This window comes from Thunnus maccoyii, chromosome 1, assembly GCF_910596095.1.
Source record: "Thunnus maccoyii chromosome 1, fThuMac1.1, whole genome shotgun sequence".
NCBI lineage: Eukaryota > Metazoa > Chordata > Actinopteri > Scombriformes > Scombridae > Thunnus > Thunnus maccoyii.
This window is the reverse complement of record NC_056533.1, coordinates 12164610-12191605: the sequence shown is the minus strand read 5'-3', so window position 1 is coordinate 12191605 and position 26996 is coordinate 12164610. Positions and strand designations below refer to the sequence as shown.

At 39.6% G+C, this 26996-nt stretch overlaps 1 long non-coding RNA gene across 4 annotated transcripts in view; it reads left to right on the top strand.

Annotated features, from left to right (window-relative positions):
• Positions 1–26996, top strand: part of LOC121894578 — a 92368-nt gene that overhangs the window by 35994 nt on the left and 29378 nt on the right. For 3 of the 4 annotated variants that reach the window (XR_006095577.1, XR_006095578.1, XR_006095576.1), the window contains exon 4: positions 23229–23374. This is a non-coding gene — a long non-coding RNA (uncharacterized LOC121894578). Of the gene's footprint in view, positions 1–23228; positions 25449–26996 lie in introns of those variants that run through there. The other variant, XR_006095575.1, reaches the window with a different exon arrangement.

The window sequence follows — 26996 nt, the reverse complement described above, 5'->3', positions numbered from 1 at the left end:
GAGGGGCAGGTTTTTTAAGGCCTTGTCTTGTCACTTCCCACCAAGGAAAGTACAAAGCAATGACACAAAGACTAATTTCTTGGCCATTGCTCGTCATCAAGCTAATTGAGAAAGGAGGGTATCTTTGGAGTGTGGGGATGGCAGACAAGTACATGTTGCAGAGAGGGGACAATTTGATTGACATTGGCTGTGTGGGAGAAACAAGTACTTAAATGTGTTTCTGTGTGTGTTTGCGTGTGCGTGCATGCTCGTTTGTGTATGTGTGTATGTCTGGGTCTGGGTGTGCGGGATAATCCTAGAGAATCTCTCTCTTTGAAGGGGGACAGATGTAGATTTACATATGTGGAGGGTCCCAAGCCTGTGATGAGATTAGCTGGTTGGGATCTTTCTTCACAGCAACTGGAAGGTGCATATTTAATAAATGCCTGGAGCTAGGCTGGGGTGTGCAGGCCTTGGCCCTCAGAGATCTGCAGGACAAAGGCAAACGAGGCCCATGGCAGGCTGGCCCATATGGGAACAGGGTTGCTTACAGATTGCACTTGCCTTTCATTGGGTGTGGGACAAGGCTTTAAGGGTTTATATACAGAGAGTGAAGCACATGGCAGGGCACTTCTGTATCCTCTCCACAACGAGAGGTAATAAAGGGATTTTGAGCTTGAAGTGGCTCATCTGTGTGCTTGTTTGCTTGCTGGTGTGCTTGTGAGAAAGAGCACTTTGCGTGTGTAAGAACGTAAATGTGCATATGTGTCTGTTTGTAAGCCTGTGTGCACTTGTGCATGTCATAGTACAACCAATTGTGTGCAATTAATAACATGCAGAATAAAACATGATATACAACTTAATATAGCAAAAATCTAATAAAAACATCAATATGAAGATAACATAATAAAAAACCTAATATAACATAATTTAACATAACACTAGATATGAGGATGTCAAACATAATTTTCACTGCTTTGCTCATAGCTATTTATTTCAGGAAATAAAGCATCTCAGTTGTTGGTTTTCTGTTGTGTAGTGCATTATCTGTCTCTTGCATCAGGTAAGGTTGTCAAGTCTTGTTTACACAGTGAACAAGTAGAACATGTGTCCCCATATTTCCCCAACTTCCCACTGGACTACTATAAACCATTTGAACAAGAATAGAGCTGCATTCCAACAAACCACAATAGATGCGTATAAACCACAACAGACATTACAGCTCATGTACATCCGTTATGAATTCTGACCTAATAATGGAGAAGTCTTCATGCACTGATTTCAGCGTAATGTTTTGGCAAGTTGTTGTTGTTCAAGAGTTTTCTTACACAGAAACCCAAGTTAATAAGTTTTAATCCTGAAACAAAGTCACAAGTGTAGTACTTTTCTTAACAAGTATCAAGACATCTGTGAAAACTTTACTTTATCTAGCCTCATTGTTATCTTTGTCTTTTTATCCTCATGTTGCTCTATTGATTTTTTTTTTCAATGAGAGCATAACAAAGATAAAACATATCCCAGAAATCCTCAGTCTTGTTCTTAGACTATCCCAATGAGCTGTACCCTATTCATTGGGGAAGCAGTTCATCCTTTTAAGGGACTGTGGAAAAAAAGCACTTTTGGAGGAGTCTATAATTTCCATCTCTCTTTCTGTTACTCTCTCTAGGCTTTCCCTTTCCAGTTTGTGGAGGGACTGTGTCCACTCAGTATGGTTTGATCATCTCTGTCTCACAGGGAAAGGGGAAAGTGAGGTAGAGTAAAAGATGTGAGAAAAGAGAGACACAGAACGTAGCTGGACTTTCCCTGTGGTACAGTCTTCCCCGGCACAGCCTGGCATAATTCAAACATTTGTGTGAATGCGTAGCATTTTACCTCTCAAAGGCAGTCACTGAGGGTAAAGTGTAGCACCAGATCCTAACTCTTAGGTCTCTAGCTTGTTTACCCTCAAGATCTAGTGTCGAGTGGAGCTGGGGAACAAGTTTTTTTTTTTCTTGGTTCCCTTTCACATCCACATCTGGAGAGGCACTAGAAGGAAGAAACAACATGCATACAGGGAGGTTAGGTTGGAGGAAGGTAAATGGAACCTTATCACAGGAGAGGAAGAGGAAGATGAGAGGATAATTCACAAGACAGTAAAGCATGGTTTTGAGAGAATTTGGGTTTAAAACATTACATAGAGAATAAGGAGGTGGGGGATAATGATAGAGAGAATGAAGGGGAAGGAGGAGAGAGACAGAGACAGTGCATGGGAGGGCTTGATTGAAAGGAGGGGGTGTGTGTGGTGGGGGTTGGCCTATCCAGCAATCTCAGTGGATGTGGCAGCCCTCTGTGGACCTCCTCACACAGACACCGCAGCTAATGAATCAGACCTGGTTTCTACCAGTCAGAAGAACTCCGTCTCTACGTCTCTGTGCTCACCAGAACAAAGCACACCTCCATTAATATTTTAGCGTTCTTTTTATCTCAATGCTAACACCGCTCAACACGATTTTTGTTAGGGAGACGTTGAAAGGGAAATATTGGGAAGGATGGAGAGGGGGAAAAGTGAAAGAAGGAGAGACGGACAAAAAGACAGTCAGAAAGACCTTGTGTTCTCAGGATTTCAACTTGTCTGGTGTAATAGTCCCATTGGTAGAAGAGTTGCTTTCTCTGTGCCGCCCAGCAGGACATCAAAGTAAAAACCTGATATCCAAACTACTGTACACACAGTAGACACATTTGGACGAGTCCAACACAGGCAACCTGTCAGTGTGATTGCATTCTAGCCAGATACAGTGCTTGTCTGATATCGGAACTAAAATGCATGTCAGTGCTGATATTTACATGTTTTTGATACTCTGATACACTGTTCATGGCAGGGACTTCAACTGTCTGAAACTTTGCTACAAATGTAGCCTTAACAAAGCATACTGTTCTATATTTTGAGGAAGCTGATCTGAGATTTCCCGTCACTTACTCTGATCTCACATCTTACGCTTGTCTCATATCTTTTCCCAGTGTATACCTTAGAGGAGAGAACTGATACTGTTGGGACACTATCTCTCTCCTTCTTTGTCTTTCTCTTCTTTTTTATTACTCTTTTTCCAGCTCTTTGCTTGTAGGAAAGGGAGAGGGTAGCAGCATGATTCCCATCTGGTGTATCTTAGATTGTAACCACAGGAACATCTCATTATTTTCCTTTTAATTGAATTATCAAACTGCGCTCCGCTGGGATGGCACGCTGCCCTAATAAAGTGAGCGAAGTAATCCATAAACTATTGGGAAGGGCAGAGGAGACGCTTAGCCATGCCTGTTACAGCCACAGACATTTAACACACTTAATCTACTATTAAATTAAATCTATTATTTTTTAACATATCCCATGAGAAACTCCTATCCAACCCATTTGTAAGCACCCCATAGGTAACATTAGTCAAAAAAAAGAAAAAAATAAAGAACAAAGTCATTACAATTCAACATGTATTCCACACATTACAGTAATTACTGGGCAACAATGGGCACTGGCTCTCTGAGTTAGCTCGACAGAGAGAGATCCACAAACACAATAGGAAGGCCTTCCTAGACACCCTGTCTCAGACACGTCGATTAATTGCTTCTTTGTACCCAGAAATGGAGGAGCAGTGCCTTTACCTGCATACTGCTGCCAGGGGCGGTTGGCCCAGGGGATATGTGTAGGAAAGGAGGAGGAGGACCGTGGTCGTGTGTGTATGTGGGGGGTGCAACATCAGGAGGGGTTGGCGGCCTGTTTTGGGGTGTCGCATTGAGCCTTGGGTAGAATGGGTGGTGGGGTGATAGTAAGGAAGGGGTGAAGGGTGCTGTCAGGAGATCCTGGGGCAAGCGGCCGTGAGCATTCAGCTGTGAAAAGTCATTCAGAGGGAAAACGCCGGGCATCCTTTATTTATTTGTGTCTGAAATATTTATCTGTCACGCGGGCCGTTTTATAATGGGCCTGTCAGTCTCCTCTGCCCACTCAAGGGTGCGGACATGTTGCCCTGAGCACCCGCTGTGGATCTCCCGTGAATAATTGCTGGAATTTCACTTTTGGGAACGTTGCACTCTGACCCTGAAGCTTGTTGTTTTTCTGCATCAAGAGAAAGGTAGAATGTTTTAAAGTATTTACCTTGGCTTGACTTTTTCATCCATCACAAACACACACACACACACACACACACACACTACGTATACTCTCACACACAAATTCAAGTCTGAAAATAAATAATTCATCCCTTTACTCCAAGATGAAAACCCAATCAAGCTGAAAATCCTTGTCTTGCTGCACCTCTGAGCTGCCAGTGCTGCTGGTTAATGTGATACTCGCTGTTCTAATGCGCCGTTGTGTTGACACTCAAAGCGGAGGCCTCTTCTAAAGGAACGTGCAGTCTCTAACATTAATAGGAATTTTAATCTGGTGTAATCGCCTAAATGAAAGCCTACTTGTGTGTTTCACAGTGAGCTGTAACGCTAAGTGAACGACAGGAGCCGCCATCTTTTTAATTTTTTCATAACTGCTGCATCTTCAGGGAGACACGTGCAAGTTCGAAACCCTGTCAGGAAGATTAAGAGGCTAAGCAAACAACAACAATACAAATATGTTTTGTCGAGGGCTCGCAGCGGAAGTTAGTTCTGATGAGGGGCGGGTCAGCTGGGAGCCCTTTATGACACACTACATCACATCTGTTCACACTGAATCGGCTTAGCTAACATAGGCTGGCTGACTGGCTGGCTCAAGTTTTTTGCACATGCAGCATACTGTACAGTTATTGAACTGACTGTTTGGAACTCATTGCGGCTTGATAGCAGATAATATGGAGTTTAAACTGTAAGAAAGACTCTATCATATATGTACATCTGCATTCATGGGCCTGTAAGGACATACATGAAGATACAGTTTTTAATATGTGGATATGCATATGTCCCACATATAAACACACACACACACACATACACATGCACACCAAAATGCAATGCCTGTATTCTGAGCATGCATAATTAAGGCGTACCTTGTTTGGAGAGAGTGCATGTCGCCTCTCGATGTGCACACCACATCCCCAGAAAGAAGCTTTGAATAATGAAAAGTGGCACCTATGCAAAATGCAGGAGATGAGCATGCCTGCCTGTGAATGTGCTTTGTGCATGTTTTTGTGTGTGCGGACTTGTGTATATGTATAGTTGTGAGGTTGTATCTTGCATATCTGAAAATGTGCACGGAGGTCTGTGTGTGTGTGTGTGTGTGTGTTTCTGTGTGTACACATCTACATGTGTGCAGATCTACACACAGACAGAGGTGTCTGTAAAGGTGTGTCTGTCTATGATGATGGAGAGGGAGGGCTCTCTGTCATTTAACATAGTGCTACTAGGACACTGAGCCATATGTGAGTGCACAGAGCTGACAGCTGAGGCCCAGTCTTCCCTTGTCCACCCTCCCACATCCTCAACCCCAACCCCCTAGCATCCCTCCCTCTCCCCGCCTATCCTCCCTGACTGACGGCTCTTGTTGTCTCGTGAAACAGAGGCACAAACACAGACATGGTCCAGGACGTCTGTCGAGAGCCATGTCTTCATCACAGTCTTTGTGCTGATGATGAGCTCTGAACAGGATAGGGCGGAGGGGGCTGACAGCCCTAGCACTCACATGTCGACATCACATCGAGTGCTACTGATACTTACACATTTCATATTGTTACTGTATGAATGACCTGTCCTTTAATAACCCTGACTTCATCTAAATGTAACTCTCGTTCATAAACTTTAATGCATTAGATTATGACATTCAGTCAGTGCAACATTTACCAAACTGAAATACACAATGAGCAGGATTCAAGATCAGTGTCATGTTAACTATGTTTAAAAAATGTAATCTGTAAATTAGACTTCCATTAGAACTGAGAGATAAAGTCAACATGTGACGCAGCTCATGAGTCAGTCAGTGACAAATCACCACCATGTTTGCATGTTTCTCAAAGAAAGTAAAAGCCCTGTTCTGTTCATTTGAGGGCCACTCTAGATAAATTCATGTCATAATTATTATTGTTTACATGATTAAAAGATAAAAGATTAAAGGTGATTTAAGATCCTCTACAGACATGTTGTAAGATATACAGTGTATTAGATAAGAATCTTCCTTAACTAATAATTTGCATGGATATGGATTTTCCACAAAAAAGTCATTTTATTTCATTTCATTTCAAAAGTTTAGCTGTTAGACACAGATGTCTCCTACTTGACCGTAAGGTCCATTTTCAGTGTATGTGCACTGGAGGCTTCAACTTTCTCCATCACACTTGCATAAGTTTCAAGCTGGACCGAGATTGACTTCCAAAGTTGTGATCTCATAAATCATGCTTGTAGGTACATGCCTTGAAGCACAGAGAAAATTTCCATCTTCAGCAGCTGAATGTGAAAACATCCTTCTAGTGTCACACTCTGCACATATACTTCATTCTGCACAGGGAAGCTTAAACATCACATTTGGATATATTTTCATGATTAATGGTGGTCGCTGAGAGGTGCCGCTTGAATATACTTAAGATTCCACATACAGTGAACATTCCCATTTGATACCATGCAGAAAAACCAGTGATACTTATGTAAAATACTGTGTTCTATGTTTGTATTATTGGATCAAATTAATTAAATGCAAGTTTACTTAAACTTGTCACTTGTATCTCAGTCTTGCTCCCAGTGGTCAGTGGTCTTCTGAATGGAAAGCCTCATTAGGATCCCTTGATACTACTGTACTGTATGTTCTCTACTTGAACACTGTTGAGGGATTTGTTGTTATGGATGGAAGAATCAACCCTATGGTGATAAGTGACCATGTCTGATGGAGCAGAAGCAGGACAAGGAATCAGGACAACTAAATGGAGTGGATCTGTACTTTAGAGGGACAAAAGCAGTGCAGAGACTAGTTAAGGATAAAGCAAGATAAGGAGATGGATTGTGGCCTTAGTGTTCAAAGGCTTAAGTTGCCCCATGAATTAGTAAAGTGGAAAAGTAGCTAATCGTGTTCAAGAGCTGGTTTTAACAAGGGGATAAGATGGAGGCTGAGCAGAGAATCAGGTAGTGACCTGGGAGAACTAAATTTGGGTCATACTGGAGGGAGCACCCTATCACTTTACTGACATCATTGTCATCTACAGGTATGGGGGAATTGGGACACAATTTTTGGGAGGCTCTTCTAATTTTTTTTTGTGTGTGTGTGTTAATCTTCACAATCACTAAATGATAAGTGCTGAAAGTTATAATGCCGATATTTGATAATGACAATGTAACACCATAACATGTGGCATTTTGCTGTACATATTACACTGACTAACACACAGATTATCAAAAATAGAGCAAACCAAGGAGAATGATAATAAAGGGATGAAATAAACTACAGTATGCATAGGGTCTTTTTCTGTTTTGAAAGCAATGATTATGATACATAAGAGGAGGAGAATTCATTCAGGAGGAGAGTTCATTCCACACTATGTCAGCAGTAATGTTTTCATTTTTGTCATCTAATTCTGTTTTGCCTATGATGTTTATTGAAATATGAAACACCAGGTAATGGAAAAACAAATTATAGCAGACCAGCCTAGCACTTTAACTCTGAGGTCTGAGGTTTATCTTTGAGAGGGAATTTTGATTTTGCAGAATGGTATGGTGATAACCTGCGGCTGATTACACCTCACTAATGTATCGTGGGTAAGGGAGGGAGAGACAGTGGAAAAAAAGAGCAAAAGCGAGAGAGAAAGAGAGAGAGAGAGAGAAACAGAGAGAGGCCTGCTTCTCACTGCCCAAAGCGGCTTTTTGATGAAAATGGAGGATAAATGTTTCTTTTCCTTAACTGTGCCACTGGGGAGGGTAACTAATTATTCCTAAGAGCAAACAAGGAAGTTGAAGAAAGCTAATGATGAAGTCTTCTCACTTGCTTGCCATTTAATAATGATTGCGACCAGGGTCACAGTCTGGAAACTATAAATCAGACACTGTTTAATCACCAACTCCAGTTAATATTGAGAGATTTGTTTAAGAAATAATATATTCCCAAAATGAAAGTACTAAATTTTAGAAACAAATTATTTGCACAGTGATGTGTCTTCTGGTGAGATATAAAAAAAAAACCCCTCTTCTCCTCACCTCTTGATGTTTCCTGATTTAACTAAGTACAATACTCCCCTACACACACAACAGCTACCTTAAAACCCCACCCTGTAGGCACGGGCAAGACATAATATCTAATTAAGTTTCAGAGCTGCATTTTCATTTGTTAATCATTTAAGTGCTTCAAGGATAACCTGATATCCAAAGGTCTGGTCCCAGTAGCCCAAAATGTCAAAATGCAATTATATGCATGATTAGCCTGACCTGTTTCTATAGCACCCTCCCTCCTTGCCTCTCGCTGCAGAAGAAGCTGACAACTGCTGGCATGTTTATTTTGATGAGATTAGGTGTGGAGGAGGCCCCCGCTGTGTGCAGCAGGCATGGCACCCCCATCTGGTCACTGGCGGAACTAACAACAAAGCACCACTAGTAAGCGGATGGGAGAAATGAATTGAGGGAGAAAGAGTGGGAGGGAGGTGGAGAGAGCACTTGCTCAGGTGGAGAAGATAATCTTTCAATCTCTGTTTAGCCTTAGGAACTGTGGGGGGAAAACACAGAAACAAATGGAAAATAAATAAATAAGAATAAAACAATTTATGCTTCTTAAGGGATAATATGATCACGAATTATTAATCAAATCATCTTGATCCGGGAGGTTGGGGGGGGGTGTGGGGGGGTGGCTGCGCTTTACTTTGTGGTGCTTAGCAGAGCAGCAATCCTCTCTAATCTGATTGTGTAGAGATAAGGCGGCTTTAGCCTCGCCATTGTGCTACTCTGATTAAAGGGGGCAGGAGGCACACTGCTTTCCATGGTGGTCCTGGAGACAGGTGAAGCGTATACACACACGCACACCCACACGCAAATGCTGATACAGATACAAATTTGTATTACTTGATGGCTGATACACAAATGCAAACAGAGAACATGTACAGACTTAGATTAACACACATAATTATTGTAATTACAGCATGGATGTCTTTTTTTTCATGTCATCTTCAATCGACTATGCACACAGAGATGTATTATGGAGCCAAGGAACTGGCACATCTACACCTCTACGCTAGTAAACCTAAATTATCTACTTTTTTTTTTTTTTTTTACAGCAACAGTTGTTGAAAGTTGTAATACACCGTTTAAATCTGCTACTTCTATATGTATCTCTTTAATTTGCTAATTATTTCTCCTGATAAACCTCTAATTTGATTTTACACAGACAGTCACACACCCATCGTCCATATACACTCCATATCAGAACTTTCTCATGCCATGTGGCTTGTATAGTTCCTATGAAGTTGGCCTGCTTAGCCTAATTGGTGTGGATTTGAGTTTGGAGTTAATGGATTTGAAAAGGAATATTTGAGGAAGTGTGCATTTTGACAAAGGCTGCAGCCTGGGATGTATGGAGCCCATGTGTCTCAGGAGAGTGGCGTCAGGTCCCTGGGTAGCCCATTAGAGAGTGTACCCCTTCCCAACCACCGCCCCCACCTCCAGCTACATGGTTCTCCATACCGAGGGAGACCGCAGCAGCCAGACGCAAAGCAGAATATTCATGTTACACTACCATGTGTGTGTGTGATCCGTCAGTTTAAGCACACACAGACACACACATGCACACATGCATGTACACACAGACAAACACAACACTCACACAGCCTGAGATAGATTTGCGCACACACAAACATAAAAAGCCTGAACTTCCCTGTTGAATGTTTGAAATGAGGGGAAAAAAAAGAACAAGCTTAGTCATTTTAAACATCAAAAATAACTGCATCAAGTGAACTTTTGAATTATATTACATCATCTGTTTGAAATAGTACACAGAATGTTGAAACACAGAGGAAATCACCAGTTGGTTTCATCTGGTTTTGTCTTCAGGATACATCATGCAGTCTGGGCTGGCCAAAGCCAGCATGGGAAGGCTTGGACACAGCTATGTAAGGGGTCTCTCCACAGGAAAGGCTTTGAGAGGTGTCTAAACGCCAAGAGGCATTTTACAGTACCACACCAGAGAGAAGAAAAAAAAGACAAAACTGACTTATGACCAGAGCCATTTTCACCTTGGCACAGACCACCTGGAAAAGCAATGATTTAATGTTAACTACCATTTATGCAGCTTCCCCAGCCCATTAACTAAGGAGCAATTCTGCTGTCACTCAACTCTAAAACAAAACTCAGTGTTTGTAGAGATTTATGGTGGACATGCCAGATGTCAGGTCAAGTTCTTTTAATTTATATTGCACCAATGTATCTGTTTTGGAATTTTAGTACAAGTTTAATGTAGAGTTTGTGTGGGCTTATAAGGTCTGGAAAAGTCAAATTTTGTTCTTTTTTTCATTAGCAGGTCATCCATCAAATACTGGCAGTCACAATTGTGTGTTGCTTAAACACATTCAAAAACGTTTTTTTTAGTCCATGAAACTATTGCCCTGTGTGTCATCATGTGTCAGGTAGACCCCAGTGGTGTTCAGTGAAGAGTCAGAATGGAGTCAGTGTACATGACGAATAAAGTGATCTAGTCAGAGAAGCTCAGTACTCATTTAATGCAAGTCTGAGTCAAGTCTTTAGTGTTTAGTCATAGGTATGAGTGAAGTCTCAATCTGCTCAAACGGCACCTCCGGGGCTGAAAAATTAAGCCAACACAGAAGTGCCAAAAACTGCAGTTCCTCGAATGGCCACTTGAGGCTGGCTCCAAAAGCGAGTCAATCCCCATAGACCCCCATATTAAAATGCCCAACTTTACAGTAGAAATAAACATATTTACAGCTTGGTACAAAAAATGGTTTTGGTCTCTATAGTTAATTTCCCCATTCATGACAACTGTATGGGGGGCAATTCTTAAAAATTTGTTTTGTTACTCACCTGTTTAAATTTGATTAAGGCTTAAAGCTATGCATAATTAAGGGTGTGACCGCTTTGAGTGACAGGTGGGTGCCATCACAGGCAAGTTACTATCACAGCGATGTTGGTTAGGTAACATAACCATGGTGTAACCCCAAATTCATAGAGTATAGGCATAGCCGTAGCTGCCACTATGTCAGTGTGTTTTCAGTTCATGAAAGTTAATTGTAACATTTTAGTTGCCTAAAGAAGTCTTGTTCAGCATTTGGTGGTACTAAAATTTCCTTTAAGGAGTCGAATGTTCAGTTTTTTCCCAGTAAGTACATTTTGTTTTAATGGGTTTAGGCCTGTTTTTCACTAGCAAAAATTAGCATTAGAATAAGCATTATCACAGTTAACCATAGACTGTAAAGGCACCTTGCTAACCAAGCTAGCAGCTAGCACTAAGCTCAGCTCCACCCTCGTCAAAATATGATCACCTCTGGCTTCAAAAATCCAAGATAGCGACGGTCAAAATGCAAACTCAAGGCTTCGGAACGGGAGTCCACAAACCAATGAATGATGTCACAGTAGCTACGTCTATTATTTTTTACAGTCTATGAATCTGCATAAACTGTTACTGTTATGGAATATTAGCACATGTTTAATGCAGTGTTGGTGTGGGCTTATAAGGTATGGTTAATTTAAATTTTGCTCCTTGTCTTTCATGAGCAGATCATCCAACAAATACTGACAGTCACAATTGCGTGTTGGATAGTTAGCTACAAAATGCATGCCAGCCTACTGTATATAACCAGCCTGTAAAAATTAATAAAGAAGAGGTCCGCTGTCAGTCTTAAGTGAGAAATCATTGTTTGAAATTGGTTATCTGCTAAGTAGCTTTTTTGAAACTGCATTTACCTCACAATACATTAGTTTGGTTTTGCTGGATTCGACGAGAAAAATCGGTTGTTATATTTTAACAACCCTCTGTTACCTTTTCCATGTGGGTAATGTTCCGCCATTTATTTAAATACCTTAGTCTTGGCTATATGTAAAAAAAGAAGCCCAGTACCTGAAAATTATGGAATTCAGATTAGTCACCATCTAGCCCCCTGACTTGTGTTGACTTCATGTTTACTCACAGGCTGTTGGCAGTGCCAGCAGTTTGAGGTGCTGTGGGCTATGAGGCTTTGAGTGTGACCTCATGTTCCATTCTGTTTCTATGCCGCTGTGCCTCAGCTCTCCGTCCTCCTGGGCTGACACTTCACTGTAGCTCCAACAACTGCTGTGGGACACTGAACATCTGTAAGCCACCGCTCCTACTCACTCAGCTGCCTCTGCACCGGGCACATGCTCTCTGTGCAGCTGCTGCTCTGTGTGTGTATGCATGTGTGTGTGTCTCTGTGTGTATTTTCAACACAGCTTGTGGGGTTGTGTGCAGCATACTGTGACACTGGTCATATTTGGTATAACTTGTGAGCTACTGTGTCCGTGTGCATGTGTGCCTATGCATAGCATGTTATTGCATCAGAAACTTTCTGTTGTCTTATGAGAGTGTTTCTTTGATACTGTGTGAGTAAACAAATGATCAAACTTGTGTGTCAACGACAGTGAAAGAGAGAGATTTGAGTTTACTGTATGTGTGATGTGTATTTGTATGTTAACCACAAATCTATTCCACACACACACATACACACACACACACACACACCTGCCTTTTTACTGACACTCCAATGTTGCCTTCAACTTGCTCTCACATTTCTGTAGTCTAATCAGGGCAGGCCTATCCCAACAGAAAATTACTGGATTGTTGCCACTCTTCTCAGTCAATCATGTGACTCAACAGTTCTTTCTCTTTTTGTTGTGTCGTGTGAGAGGAAAAACTGTGAAAACCTTTGTAGTGAATTCAGCAAAAAAAATGTTTTATTAAACGCCTTATGTTTATTGACTTCTCTTTCATGTCAGTTCTTTTGTTCTGCCTTTGTAGTGGCAAAAGATCTCTGTGCATCATCATTTGTGAGCGATCTGAGATGTCAGAGGTGTCCTTTTGATGTGGAGTGCAGACCTCATACGAGGCACCACCTGTGCAGCTCTCGTAGTGTGCCTGTTGATGTTTTAGTGTGATTGCTTATGTGTGAATAGCGTCATGTGGGCGTAGCTCTTTGTGTGTGTTTGCATGCTTGTGTATAATTATGCATGTGTGTTTGTGCATGCAATCAGCCACCTACAGCTCCTGTTCCAGAGGGAATAGAATGGGCGTTGAAACATCACCGTTCTTCTTCTCTTACTTTATCTAATGACTCTGGTAATTGCGACAGTCTGATGCTCATTGGCAGTGTGTGTCACTGCCTTTGATCCCCGTGATACCACAGCCAGCTCAGTAAACACACAGTTTGTGACACATTTACACAGGCGCAAACACATTCTAAAAGATTTTTTCTTGATTTAATGAAACTCTGTGCTATTGCCCTGTGTGTCATCATGCTTCAAGCAGATGACCTCAATTGTAGTCAATGGTGAGAGAGAATGAAGTCAGTGTGCACAAAGAATGAAGTGATCAAGTTCGTGAAGCTCAGAAGTCAATTAGTGTAAGTCTGAGTCAAGTCTTCAGTGTTTAGTCATAGGTCTTAGTGAAGTCTCAATCATTATAAACTGTAACTGTAAAAAAACATGAAATTATGTCTTATTTAGCTGTTGAATTTTCAGCCATGTTAGTGGTATGGCTATAAGGATGACATTGTCAGTCTGTCGGTCCATCACATTGGTCCAGACTGGAATATCTAGATGGATTACCACGAAATTTGGTATTGATATCTACAGTCCCCAGAAGATGAACCGTATTAACTTTGATGTTTTCCTGACTTTTTCTTTCTTGCTGACTAGCAAATGTTAGCATGATAACATGCCAAACTAAGACTGTAAACATGATAAACATTATACCTGCTTAGTATCAGCATGTTAGTGTAGTCATAGTGAGCAAATTAGCATTTCGAAGTTATGTTTCTCCTAAGTGCAGCCTCACAGACTCAGTCTTGCTCCTTATATGGTATATCAGGCACTGGTTAAATAAATATTATAAAATCCAAGTTTGTGCAATCACACATCACATTAAACAACTGTGCAACTTGGGAAAAACAGTGAATTTAGATTATAATTATTTAATTATAACCTATAAAGCCATTAAAAGTTAATATAAATATAAAAGATTAGAGGAAGAAGAACTTTAGTGATTGTATTTTGCTCAACAGGCTTAACCAAGAAGCACTGCAAGTTGATGTCACTCTGTTGTTGCTTTTTCCATTGACTAAATGAATGCTCGATTTTAATAATTTTTCTGTTGCAGGGCTACACTTACATTTATTTTAGATAGATAGATAAAAAAATGTAGGGGCACAGTCATTCTTTTAAAGAATTGTCATAAATACGTCTCATTTTTAACACTAAATTAATGTTATGCAGAAGATGGAGAGACAGGATGACATAACTAAAAGATTACTAAAAAATTTCTAACAATAGCATGTACTTGAAACCTGCACTGTGCTTCAGGAATAGACCCTTTTCAGCTGCATAAAGATTGCTAATTCTTCTGAAGCTCTGCCAATTTGGATCCAGTATTGAATCCGCTCATCTGAACCCATTATTGAATCTGCTTACCAAATCTGATTTCAGTATTGACTTTGTGTATCACATCTGAATTAATTTAGATTTTGAATTGAATCAATTGAGGTTAAGCATTCAACTGTTGGAAGTAATTTAAATTATACAACTAAACCTCATTAATGGTCACAATGCTGCAATATGAACATGAGATAAAATAGAAATAGAATTGGTATACATATTCAAAATAAATATTTATGGCAGCAGAATATATGAAATGTTGATTACATATTTATCTGACACCTTTTAAATAACAGGTGTAATCTACAGACTTTAGCACATCTAATTTTTCATGAGCAACTCTAAATACTGATGGTCCTGGTTCAAAAGTATTAAGTTGATAAACTGAAATCATTGATGGGAATGAACATTTAACATAATTTCCACATTCACACACTGTAATTTTGTTATGTTAACAAAATGCTCGCACTGTCACACTGCATTGCTGTGCATTGTTTAACTCCATACATCTGTGCATCCATCTGCAGACCGGATACTATCCCAGCATGCACTTGGTGAGAGGCAAGATAGCCTACTACAAGGGTTCCAACATTGTAACACAGAGACACAGACAACACATTCACACTCACACCTACTGTATAATATCCAGTTCACCCAACCTTTACGTTTTTTGATTGTAGGAGTAAACTTGAGACACATATAAATCAATTGTAATTAAACATAACAATGTTTAACATGTAATCATTATTCCCTGTAAAAACCAGGCTACATTTTGCTATTGCTACTATGATAAACGATGGATATTTTAGACTCAAGAGATACAATCTATCTCTCAGTAACATTTGACCAGTATGTTTTTCAGAGAAGGACTTGTTAGAGGATATTTTACATATCTGGGTCGGGCTTTTATCCCCCTCCCTCCTCAATGTCATCTGGAAAGAGGCAATGCGACAGCTTTTTCCTCACTTATTAATGCTTGTTAACTAATTACTTTTAATTATCTTAGAAAATCCCAGATTAATAAGAATACTCATATATTTATAAAATGTTTACGCCACCATGTTTACTCAAATGCAAACAAGCCCTGCAAATACACTATGCCATAACATTTTAAATGAGGCTGGTTTGTTTGTGTTGAATATCTACAAATGATCTTTTAAACATGCCACTGGTAGAACTTCTCTAAAGTCAGTCCAGAAAACAAGCAGAAAGAGGCTACCTGGGGACAATTCCTCGAGTGCTGCTAATGAACAGAGGGAGACAACAAACATGTTTTCTTCTTTAATTCTCCTGGCCTCAGCTGTTTGATATAAGATGTATGCCCAGACCTCATGTGGTTTGGTGCAGTGTAGTGGGGAGACTATAAAAAGAGCAGCTATTAGACAGAGCTTGTCTTTAGTAAGCATGCCAAAGTAACACTAAGTCCGTGACACTTGGTCTCATTGGAGGAATGGGGACATAAAGGGGTAACAAAGCCTTACCCCATCTGTTTGACTTTTATCAAAGAGCAAAAGCATGCATTGTACACTAGTCAGTCCAACTTATTGCCTTCATCTTCCTTTTGGTCTCTGTAAAGTAGGGGTGTAATGCTACACAAAATTCATGGTTCGGTATGTACCTCGGTTTTGGGGTCACGGTTTGGTACAATTTCAGTACAGCAGGGAAAAAAAAGAAAAGTAGAAAATAATATTTTGGTCCTTTATTTTGAAAAATAAAAGTGGAAACTATCACTGAAACAGTTTAGTTGCTACAGTGGAAAAAGAAAACAACTTTTCTGTTTCTTGCAAGAAGTCAGGACACCTTCTGGCAGCTGTTTTATGCTGATTTATGGTTTAACTGTATATAAAATAGTTGAAACAAGCTCCACCTCCAGCAGCTACAACAGTAACATGCTGCTTACACACTGATGCTTCAGTATTAATGATCTAATGATGTCATATACCATAAAATATCTGTCAGAGGGACCAAACCACTACTTGTACTTTCATACTTTTTAACTACATTTTTCTCTCTCAGAACTGGTTCTTATGACGTGCTGTCTGACCACATCAGAAATCAAATGTGTTAATCGTTGTTCTGAGCAGCTTGTGGAGTGAAAAGCCGACTGTCACAGAGAGCGGAGGGGGACGGGGATGCGCAGTATTGTTTCACTACTGAGATAACAGAGCATATTTTAATAATAGTGTTGCACCCGATCAGTGTTATGGGTCTCTAGTTTGTCATTCTGATGACAGTGACACTACAGAGTAACCAGGCTACCTTGGCTAAACTGGCTAGCATACGAGCATGCTACAGCTAAGTGGTACACTGCCAAAAAATGTTCCAGGTGGAACTCAAGCTCTAGAAATATTGTTCCGCACGTCAGAGTTAGTGGATGATTAAACTATTTTGACAGCAATTGCTTGGGTCACAAAACACATACTTCGTGTGACTGCATACTGAAATGTGTAGGGGTGCAACGGATCACAAAACTCACGGTTTGGATTGTATCACGGATTTGAGTCATGGATCGGATCATTTTTTGGATCAGCAAAAAAAAAAAAAAGAGGGGCGGGAGGGGGGACGTATATTCTGTAAAACACTTACTTCCTTTAAACATGGTACTGAATGAAACAACAGCTTATGTCCACATCATCAAAACTTGATGATAACTTACAAACATGAACACACGTCTTGTCCTGCAGCTTAGTTTGTTGAACGAGCCACCAAACAAACATTCACCGCTAATGACAGTTAGCAGCTAGGTAGCTAATTAGCTGCTCAACTGCAGCACATTAAACAGTGTGTAAACATAACGTTACCTGCAGATGTCACTTTGGACCCCTTAGATGCTGGTTTAGTTGTTGCTCTTCAAAATCCCTGTTAGCGACACACTGTCTGTCCATGACTTGTACTTATAGCAGTTTGTATAGGTTGTCTTAAATGAGACATTAAATTTTGCAATTAAACCACGGTTCACATGCATGCCCAACCGTGGGGGGGCGATCTGTACAGATCATGGATCAACTACGATCCGTTGCACCACAAGAACTGTCACATCCATACCATGACAGTTCGGGACGAATACATGTAGCATTACACTCCTACTGTAAAGATTTGTCTTTCTTGTTTGTTGATCATGCCTCTTTTCTTTACAGGCTCAATTTGAGGGTGACTGATTAAAGATAATTAGGAATGACTTTTTATATTTTTACATAATGTATACATGCACATGTAATTGTGTTTATTGAGGTTGATTGAGCTCTCTTTTAGGTTTTGTTGTGAGGACTTTAGCTTGCCATTTGTTAGATTTAGCCTATATGACACATCAATTATCCCTTCTCATCTCTTATTGTCTCACTCAGTATGGTGTTTTATTGCTCTTGTTCTCTTTCTCCATCTTCTGTTTTTTTGCAAGGGACCCCCCCAAACACACACACATGCACATACAGCCACACACTCCTCCACTGTCAATCAGCCTTCCCCATCCTCTCTGCTGCCACTTCCTCTACCACGGGGAAAAGGTCCTGCTGATTAGAACAGGCCTCTCACTGAGTGCCATCCATCATCATCTAACCTACTGGTCCTCCCTTCTGATTACTCCATCTCTCTTGCACACTCACACATGCGCATGTATACAAGTAGCATAAACTCACAGACACATGCACACACACACAATATCTGAACAGTTCACATTGATTGAATCAGGATTAATTAGCTATGAGGTAATCATTGGCTGCAAACAAGGCTGTATGTCAGGAGAGTTGACATTTAGTCGACACAAGAGCGTAAGAGGGAAGTGGGTGTGTGTGTGTACGTGTTGGTATTGAGGGGAAAGTATTGCTGCTGTTTGAAGCATTACACAGAGTCTGCTCCTTCTCCACTGTCGGAGAGAGGGTCTGACTGAGGCCTGTTTGGTTGTAAAAGCAAGCTGACAGCTTTGTTAACAAGTCCGAGCAGATGAGAGGGATTATTTTATTCCATGGCACAAGGATGGTATTGAGCAGACAGCCCTCAGTTAGCTTTGGATTTGTCAGCTTCCGGTGAATCATTTGTGATTTTTCATAAATTTGCCTGTGAAAGAGTACAAGGCAGTCCAAGCTGTCATTATTAGAATAGTCGTGTTACCTTTCAGGTGATGCTGCGCCAATAAGAGTTGCAGTCATCTTGTTAAAAGTTGCATCTTGAAATAATCAAATAACATTTTGATATTAAATGCAATGCTGTAGTAAAATTACTCAAACTTTGGGAAAAATGTATTAGTTATCAGGGAAATGATAGAACACAGCACCCAAATAGCTTTGTTTACCCAGCATGAATCTCTCTAGTAGGTGAAGGCAGGCACTGTAGTAACATTTTCTACGTATCTTAACCCCTATGCAGCCTGATTCCTGGATTTGTACGGTTGTTCTGGACATATCTCATGAAAACATGATGTGTTAAAATGTCATTGAATACATTGAATTTGATATACAATATATGTCAATAAATGTCCCCCAAGCAGTGGGTGTGCCACTGACTATCCCAGTAGAAGAAGTCTAACATCAGTCACAGCTGTCAAGCTAATGAGTGAAAATAATTAAAGGTAAGGTAGGAGGTCTCTTGAAGGTCTATTCAGTGAGTACGGATAAAAGAGCTGAAGCATCAGGTTCACACACTTCTGCAGATGATTCTTCTTGCTGTGCTTAAGCATTGGGATGGGGGAAAAAAGTACTTCACTTACATTTCTACATTTTATCATAATTATTTTATCATAGTATTTGTTCACTGAACATGCAACATGAGGTCAAAAAAGCATTTTACTAATACATTTCAATTATACATCTTCAGAGATCTCTCTGTGCCTGTGTTTGACATTTTTCTTCATAGCAGAACATGCTTCTAGGATGTGTGGGAAACGTGCTAACACAATAGAGCACCAAGCTAATTATGTTGCTGTCAATTATTCATTGGTGACTCAGGTTCGCAAGCTCACAGACACATACAGTTTCCTCTTTACCCAACGTGTCTTAAAGGCTTGCTCACAGCGACCACAGAAGAAGTTATGGGCATCAATATTTCATAGTTAATTATGACAGCAAAGCCACTGACTTTAATATTCCTGGAGAGGCTCTTGTGGTGGGTCTCTGCTGCACATTGTTGCTAGTGACACGCCAGGCTGGAGGAATGCCGGATGAATTAATAAATATAGAGAGATATGGATAGCCAAACCACTCCGGCTGTCCAACCACATATATACATGTGGACACATGTATATGAATACATGCTCACACACACTCGCATATGGAGCACAAAAAATGACATAAGCATAAATATATAAATAAAAACATTTTAGTAATGAAAAAGGACATAATTAAATTGTCTTGAATTTATTTCTACATTTCCATACATCAAATTTATTTAAGAAATTTCTGTATTTATTTATTTATTTCTTAATTAATTTATTTCTGTATTTCCTCATTTATTTATTTATGTATTTCTACATTTCTTCATTTATTTATGTATTTCTACATTTCTTCATTTATTTATTTCTATATTGCTGTGTCAGTACGTTAACTGAGGGGGCGGTCCTTATCAGTCTAAAACGCTCGAGTAGTCAGCTGGGTGAACCAGACAGAAGCAAATGATTTCTATCAACTCTACATGACACAAGCTAGCTAACCTTCTATGAACCACTACACGCTATGTTTAGCTTCAGCGTTATGTTTAGCGTTTAACGTTATGTTTAAGTAATTACACTTTCAGAGTAACACAAGATCTGTAGTAAAACCTGGACCGGCCTTTTGAGTAGTCTTTCTTTTATTTTGTGAAACTGGATTGAACTGAACTTACTCTATTTTCTCTTAATAGTGGCCGGTATTCAGTTAAAAGCTGGGTCTCCAATAATAGCTGGGGGTGTGGTCGACACGAACAAATAAAGGCTGGCCCCAAATACAGGCCGGGGAGGGAAAAAACAAGGATGGATTGAGGCGGTATTCAGACTAAATCAAGTGTTGCTGCGCACTGCTGCTGGGTTGTACGGTGGTGTGCGACGGTGTGTGTGTTTATTTGTGCTCTAGAAAGTAACAGCTGTGAAACAATTAGATATTTTTTTTATTGATCTGATTCACTGCTTTCTTATCAGCTCCATCTCTTCATTCACTCTCTCGCCCCCTCTCCCTCTTTTTCTCTCTTCTTTTTTTAAAATGAGTTGGGAAACCGACAGCAAAGCCTAACTTTACTTTTAAAGTTATCAAATAAAAAGAAATGTCCGCCTCCCTCCTCTTTGTGCCTGTTATAATGTGACTGTGGTTTGTTGTAATGTACCAGTGCCACAAGATGGCAGTAGCCATAAGTGAAGTACTATATAGGACCTGTGCAAGTGTCAGTGACTAGATTTTCCATAACACCAATGCCACAAACTGTAGAGAGCGAAACCACCAGACGGAAGTTTGATGTCAAATTCAAAGAGAGTTTTGCAATATGCAGAGGAAAATTAAGGAGCGAAAGTTGCAAGACCTTTTGACACTGACCCGAAAAGAATCAGATACTGGAAAAAAAAGAAGCGTGAGCTGCTGTTAGCTGACAAGAGGAGAGCACTGCTAGCTGGAGGTGGGAGGAAGAAAGTTAGCTTGGAGCTAGAGAGACAGCTGATTGATATTTGACTGTGCTGTTAACTGGCTATTAATGTTTATATCCAGCGTAACGTTACCTCAGATTTGTTTAGTTTTTAACTGACACTGGCCATATTTCCCCTCCTGTACGTATGTTCTCTAATATAAGCCTGCTTCCAATAAAGGCCTGGTACCCTCTGCAGTTGAGGTAAATAAAGGCCCTGGCCACTATTAGAGAAAATATGGTATTTGGTGTTGTGTGTGTGTGTGAGACAAAACGGACCGTTTACTGAGCGGATTGAATTGAAACTAGGTTTCATTACATAGGAGTCTACTGATATAACTGATTGTTTTCCAGGTATTAGTCAGATCCCATGCATTTCCAGGGAAATGGAGAGAACACTAGCAAAAAGGTTTTTTTTATTTTGACAGTGAATTGCCCTACAATATGAAAACATTTTTATTATATCTTTTATTTTGTTGGTAACCATTGTGTAATCACAATATTACACTTGACGGTATGCTTTACCATCATATTGACACAATAGTGATGCTGTAAGGAATGAGGTGCTTGTTCTTAACTGCATCACTGTCATGCCAATAATGACAATAAAGCACACACTAATGTGTATATATATTGCTTAACTAAAATTAAGTTTGTCCTTTGACTGTCTAGTTTATATGTCAATAACAAAGCTTTTCAGGAACTGTGGCTGGCTGATAATGTTATGATTTACATTAAAATACAATTTTGTGGGTTAAATACTTAGAGTGTGGTCTTGCCGACTCGAAATCTAATTTATAAACACATAATAGTTGCCCTACCAGGTTGTGACTTTTACAGTAGGCTAAGGTTAGCTAGCTAGCTAACACAGGTTAGCTGATGACAATGAAATACTTACCAAACAGAAAGCAAAGAAGACCACTCAGTATCTGTAAGAACAGTCAACAGCAGCTCCACGCTGGTTTAAAAATGCTGGTAGTGAATCACAAATGAAGACGTATATTAGTATCCTCCTTCAGAAACTGCTGTGGTCACTCAGCTCATCTGCCACTTCAGTCAGAGCTTTGAGGGCCACGGTCAAGACTCAAGCCAAGGCAGCAGTAGTAGAGCCAAACTGATCACTGCTCTGTAATCAATCCGGCTTTAGACTGAGGTTAGGACCACCTACCTCATTAACATATGAAATCACAGAAATAAATAAATAAATAAGTAAATAAATAAATGTAAAAATACAGAAATAGAACTAAAAGATTATTTATGGAAATGTGGAAAAGAAATCCAAGACATTAATGTAATTATGCCCCTTTCAATACCAACATCTATTTATTTACGCATTTATGTATTTATTTATGCCTATGTCATTTTTTGTGCTTCATACTCACACACATACACACACATTCAAACAAATTAGTTCATAACTTCCTGACATTTGGACAGATTTCTGCAGTATACGAATTTGAGAAAATAGAGATTTGCATTACACTGCTAATTCTATACCTGACTTCTAAAGAAAATGAACATTAATATTAAACGAAAAGTAATAATAAATGCACTTTTCAGTGCAATAACATCAGATATTGCTGTCTATTAACGCTACCAAAAACAAAAAAAAACAAAACAAAAAATGCTGTTGAGCTGTTTGTCCACCTTGCTACTGAAGGACAGTCTCTCTGTAACAATAACTGACACACACACACAAACACACAAAAACAAATCGAACATAGATATTTGAACACAGCAATAAGGGAAAACAAACTATTAATGCATAATAATTTTTGCTAGAATAGTGTTTCACAATATGTATGGGCTGTTTTTGTGTGCTAAAGCAGAGTGATTTACACAAAGGAAGGCGAGGCAGTATAACAGAAAGCAGGCTTCAATGCATGCATCCCAGTCAAAAACAATACAAAAAAAATGCAAACCACTGACAGAACAAGCAAAATATACTAATGTCAATAGGTTGTCTGTGTGTATTGTACCCCCACCTGACTCCACCATTAACCCCAGGGGCAAAGCTGGGTATTTGGGAGTGGGCAGTGTTAGTTTAGTCCCACCTCTGGGACTAATCACCTAATGAGGGCATTAGAGGAGGGTTAGGTCACAGTGATTTGTATTAGTGTGTATGTATGTGTGTGTGTTTGATGCAGGTGGTATCCCTTGACACAGAGGGACCCCAGGGAGATATTCAGGGGACCAGAGCAGGCTCGAGGGCCTAAGCTGTGCCCATTCAAAAACTGCTTGGACGGTGATGGATACCTTGCCCCAGGGAGAATGGCCAGGAGAGCACTTAACCGTAAACACACACAGACAAACACAGTCACACAAATGCTCCACAGACAGAGCAAGATCCAAGCCCCAGACACAGCGCAGACAAAAGCGCACAGCGAGGTGGAAATGAGATGTTTCGCTTGATGATGCGTGACATCTGTAATGCATTCTAATTCTCCCCATCGGAGCACTAGTCTTTAAGAATGATTGATGATGTTGTTTCATCGTCTCAGTAAACACAGCTTAATAGATGAAGACCATGTCTGATCATCCTTGAATGGAAACACCACATCAGCGACTCAAACAGAATTCAGCATTGTCCTAAAACTATAATAGCATCATGTAAATTTCACTCATTTTTCACATACAGAAATGCTGAATCCCCCCAATCTCTACATGTTTGTTTTTGTGTAACATAATTTTAACTAATTTTCATTACTCCATTCCAAGGTACATGTATTCCATTTCCTTCTTGCTATGTCAGTGTGTCTCTGTCTCTCTGATGTAGTTGATTGTGTATGCCAGTGTGACCTTGTTGCTTGACAGTAAAACTGCTTGTTTGACTGTTCAGTAAACGGTGCAGAGAGTAGTAATTTCACAATCATCACATCACGATTTGCAGACAGCATTATTACAGATGTGGTGTGGCCAACTCTGCTATTATCATTACTTAATCCCAGTGCCGTTGCCCTGAACATAAGCCTACCATTAAAATTAAATGTTAATCACCCATGCAACCAGCCAGCTTGCTGTCTAGGCTAGCTACAGTATCATATTCCAGTCCATACATTGGACAGCTACCATGTAATTGGCTAATACATTTCAAATCAGGTAAATACTGGATGATGCTTAGAAAAAGCAAAACATAGAGACTGCATGGAGCTGACACACTGCATGTGTGTGTTTTTGTGTGTCTGTGTATGAATCCTTTGTTGAAAACATTTGCATTTTGGGTTCTTGAAGCAGCATGTCTATTCACAGCAGGCAGGCTTCTTAGCACAACTTCAGCTGCACTTTTGTATTCCAAATTCATCACATACTGTATACAACTCAACTCTGTGAATTTCCTCTGTGGTATTGAACTGCTGTATTGTGTGATGCTTTATAAACACAATATATTCTCAAAGTATTGATGGATACAGTAGGCACTATACACTGCAGTACAGTAGCTGTGTGTCAATACCCCAAGACATGAGTTGACATACACACTAGTACAGTGAGCTACTGTAATCCTCTGGGGAGGAGGGCATTGAATACATAACACCACAGACCTAGCTGTCGATGACATCAGAGGGTCCTGTGAGGTTCCTCCACAGGGGACGAACACCTCATGGGACCCAGAAGATTAGAGTTAGGGTGTATCATCCAGGGTAGAGCTGTACTTGGTGTAAGATGAAGATTTGCCATCGGATGATTTTCAGGCAAAAACATACTGGCCTAGAGGAGGATCTGCTCAAATTCATGTAGAATTATGACATTCTGGTAAATATAATGTATATGTTATACACACTTGTTATCAATGGGTAGCAATGGGAATATTTTAACAACCAAGTGCTAAACAACTTTTTAGCACTTTCCAAAACATGCTTTATATATTGTGCTGTAAATTTAGTGGGACAGAACACTATGTAGCTTACCATCTTACAGAAGTGTTTTCCATTTTTACGTGATCTTCTCCCTTCATGCACATCATGTACTGTGGCTTCAGTCAGATTTCCTTATTACAGTGTTGACAAAGGCATGCTCCGTTTATGTTGTTGTAAGCTTAAAAAAAGGGAACTGTTTAGCATGGTGCTGACAGCCTTTAAACCCACATAAAATAAGCATAAATAAACCAGTTATACCAAGGTCTGTTCTGTGATTGGCATAATAGTGTGGTCCATAGCAAATTACAGTGAGAAAAAAGTCTCTTATATAATAGCAAAAGATAATTGGATGTTATTGCAGGTAGAGTTCTGTACTCCTCAGTCATGGATATCCTAATCACAAGCCATGATTACATAGCTGAATCACAAACCTTTTTTTCTATAACAATGCTGTGTAGACTAAACTCTGTGTACCGGTATTGAAGAAAAAAATTAAAAGTGAATTCAAAACCAGTGTTGACCGTACAATGTTTCTTCTTCTTACTTCAACTGTTGAAACCATTTTCTCAGGAGATTCCCATTAGATGAATATTCCTTGAAATGAGGATTTACAACCACAAACTCCATGTTTAGTTTGGGTCTGTTCAGATGGCTCACATTCCTGGTATGGACTTTTGTCTTGACGTCTCTCTTGAACAGCGAATACCCATATTTCTGTGTGTCTTCATCTCTGGACTCATACCATTCAGACCTAAAATAAACAAGGATGCATGTGTCCATCTGTTTTCTCGTTCACAAAAATGCATGGATGGAAAGACTATTTGCTCACTCTGTCATACTTGCAGTCCACACCTACCCACAATATGATCTTATGTTAAGGCTAATGCAGCCTGGGTATACATAAGTAAATGTTGTAGCTAGAAACACCCATCCATTGATGAATTTAACACTGACTTTTTTAAACTTACACATTGTCAGGATGTGATGCACACTCTTAACTCTCTCTCTCACTTAGCCTAAGTTTAAGTTGCACCACAATGACGCACCTTTGCTCACAAACTGTGACGACTTTAAAACATACATAGAAAATAATTTAAAAAAGGTCCTCTGGGTATTTGGATTAACACTAAACATGTCACTGCCCTGCTGAAATGCCTGTGTGGGATCCAAGGACTCCACCTAGTACCAGCACAATATTTTGATTGACTAAATAAATGCTTAAAGCAATAGTCTAGTCTTTATGCTAAGCTAAGTTAACCATTTCCTTGCTGTCACTTCATATATAATTGACAGACATGAGAGTGGCATTAATCTTTTCATCAAACTCTTTTTCCTTTAATAAAAATGTTGCAATTTAGCAACTTAATCAGTAATATTCTATTAGCTGTATTGTTTTCCTTTTTTATGTCTTAAGAAGTTAACTAATGTATTCAAAGCATAGTTTTTGCTATTTACACAATTTGCTATTACTAAATGGCAACCACTGCGACATTTCTGGCAATCCTTTTGTGGTCAAAATCACAAAGCAGAGCAAGAAATCTACAAAATATATTTCTTTTATATTCTGATCTGCATGAGAGTCAATCTTCTCTCAGACTCGACCAATCAGAGCAGAGCTGGATAACACCGTCAGAAAAATATAATACAAGAACACGTTATATCTAATACAACAAAGATTCTGTAAAATGTCACATATATCATCCAAATAGGAAGCAATTATGATAGAAAATAGAAAAGTTGAAAATTATGATAATATATGACTTGCCCAAAAGGGTGTAAATGACAATGTAAGTACAAATTAGCAATGGGACAGAATTATTTTTTAGTAACTACAACAGGGAAATAAACACAAACAAAATAAAAAAAATTAAAAGGGGGATATGATGATGTATCCTCCTTTTTATAATAAATAATTGCTTGTGTTTGTTTTTGTGTTTGTGCTTAGACAAACATCCCTGTCAGATTGATATGTTACTGTGTTAAGTAAGATTTTCTGGGAGCTATCAGTTTGTTTTTTAATCCAGCACCTGTAGAAGCTTTTTTTAGATGTGCACACTCTAC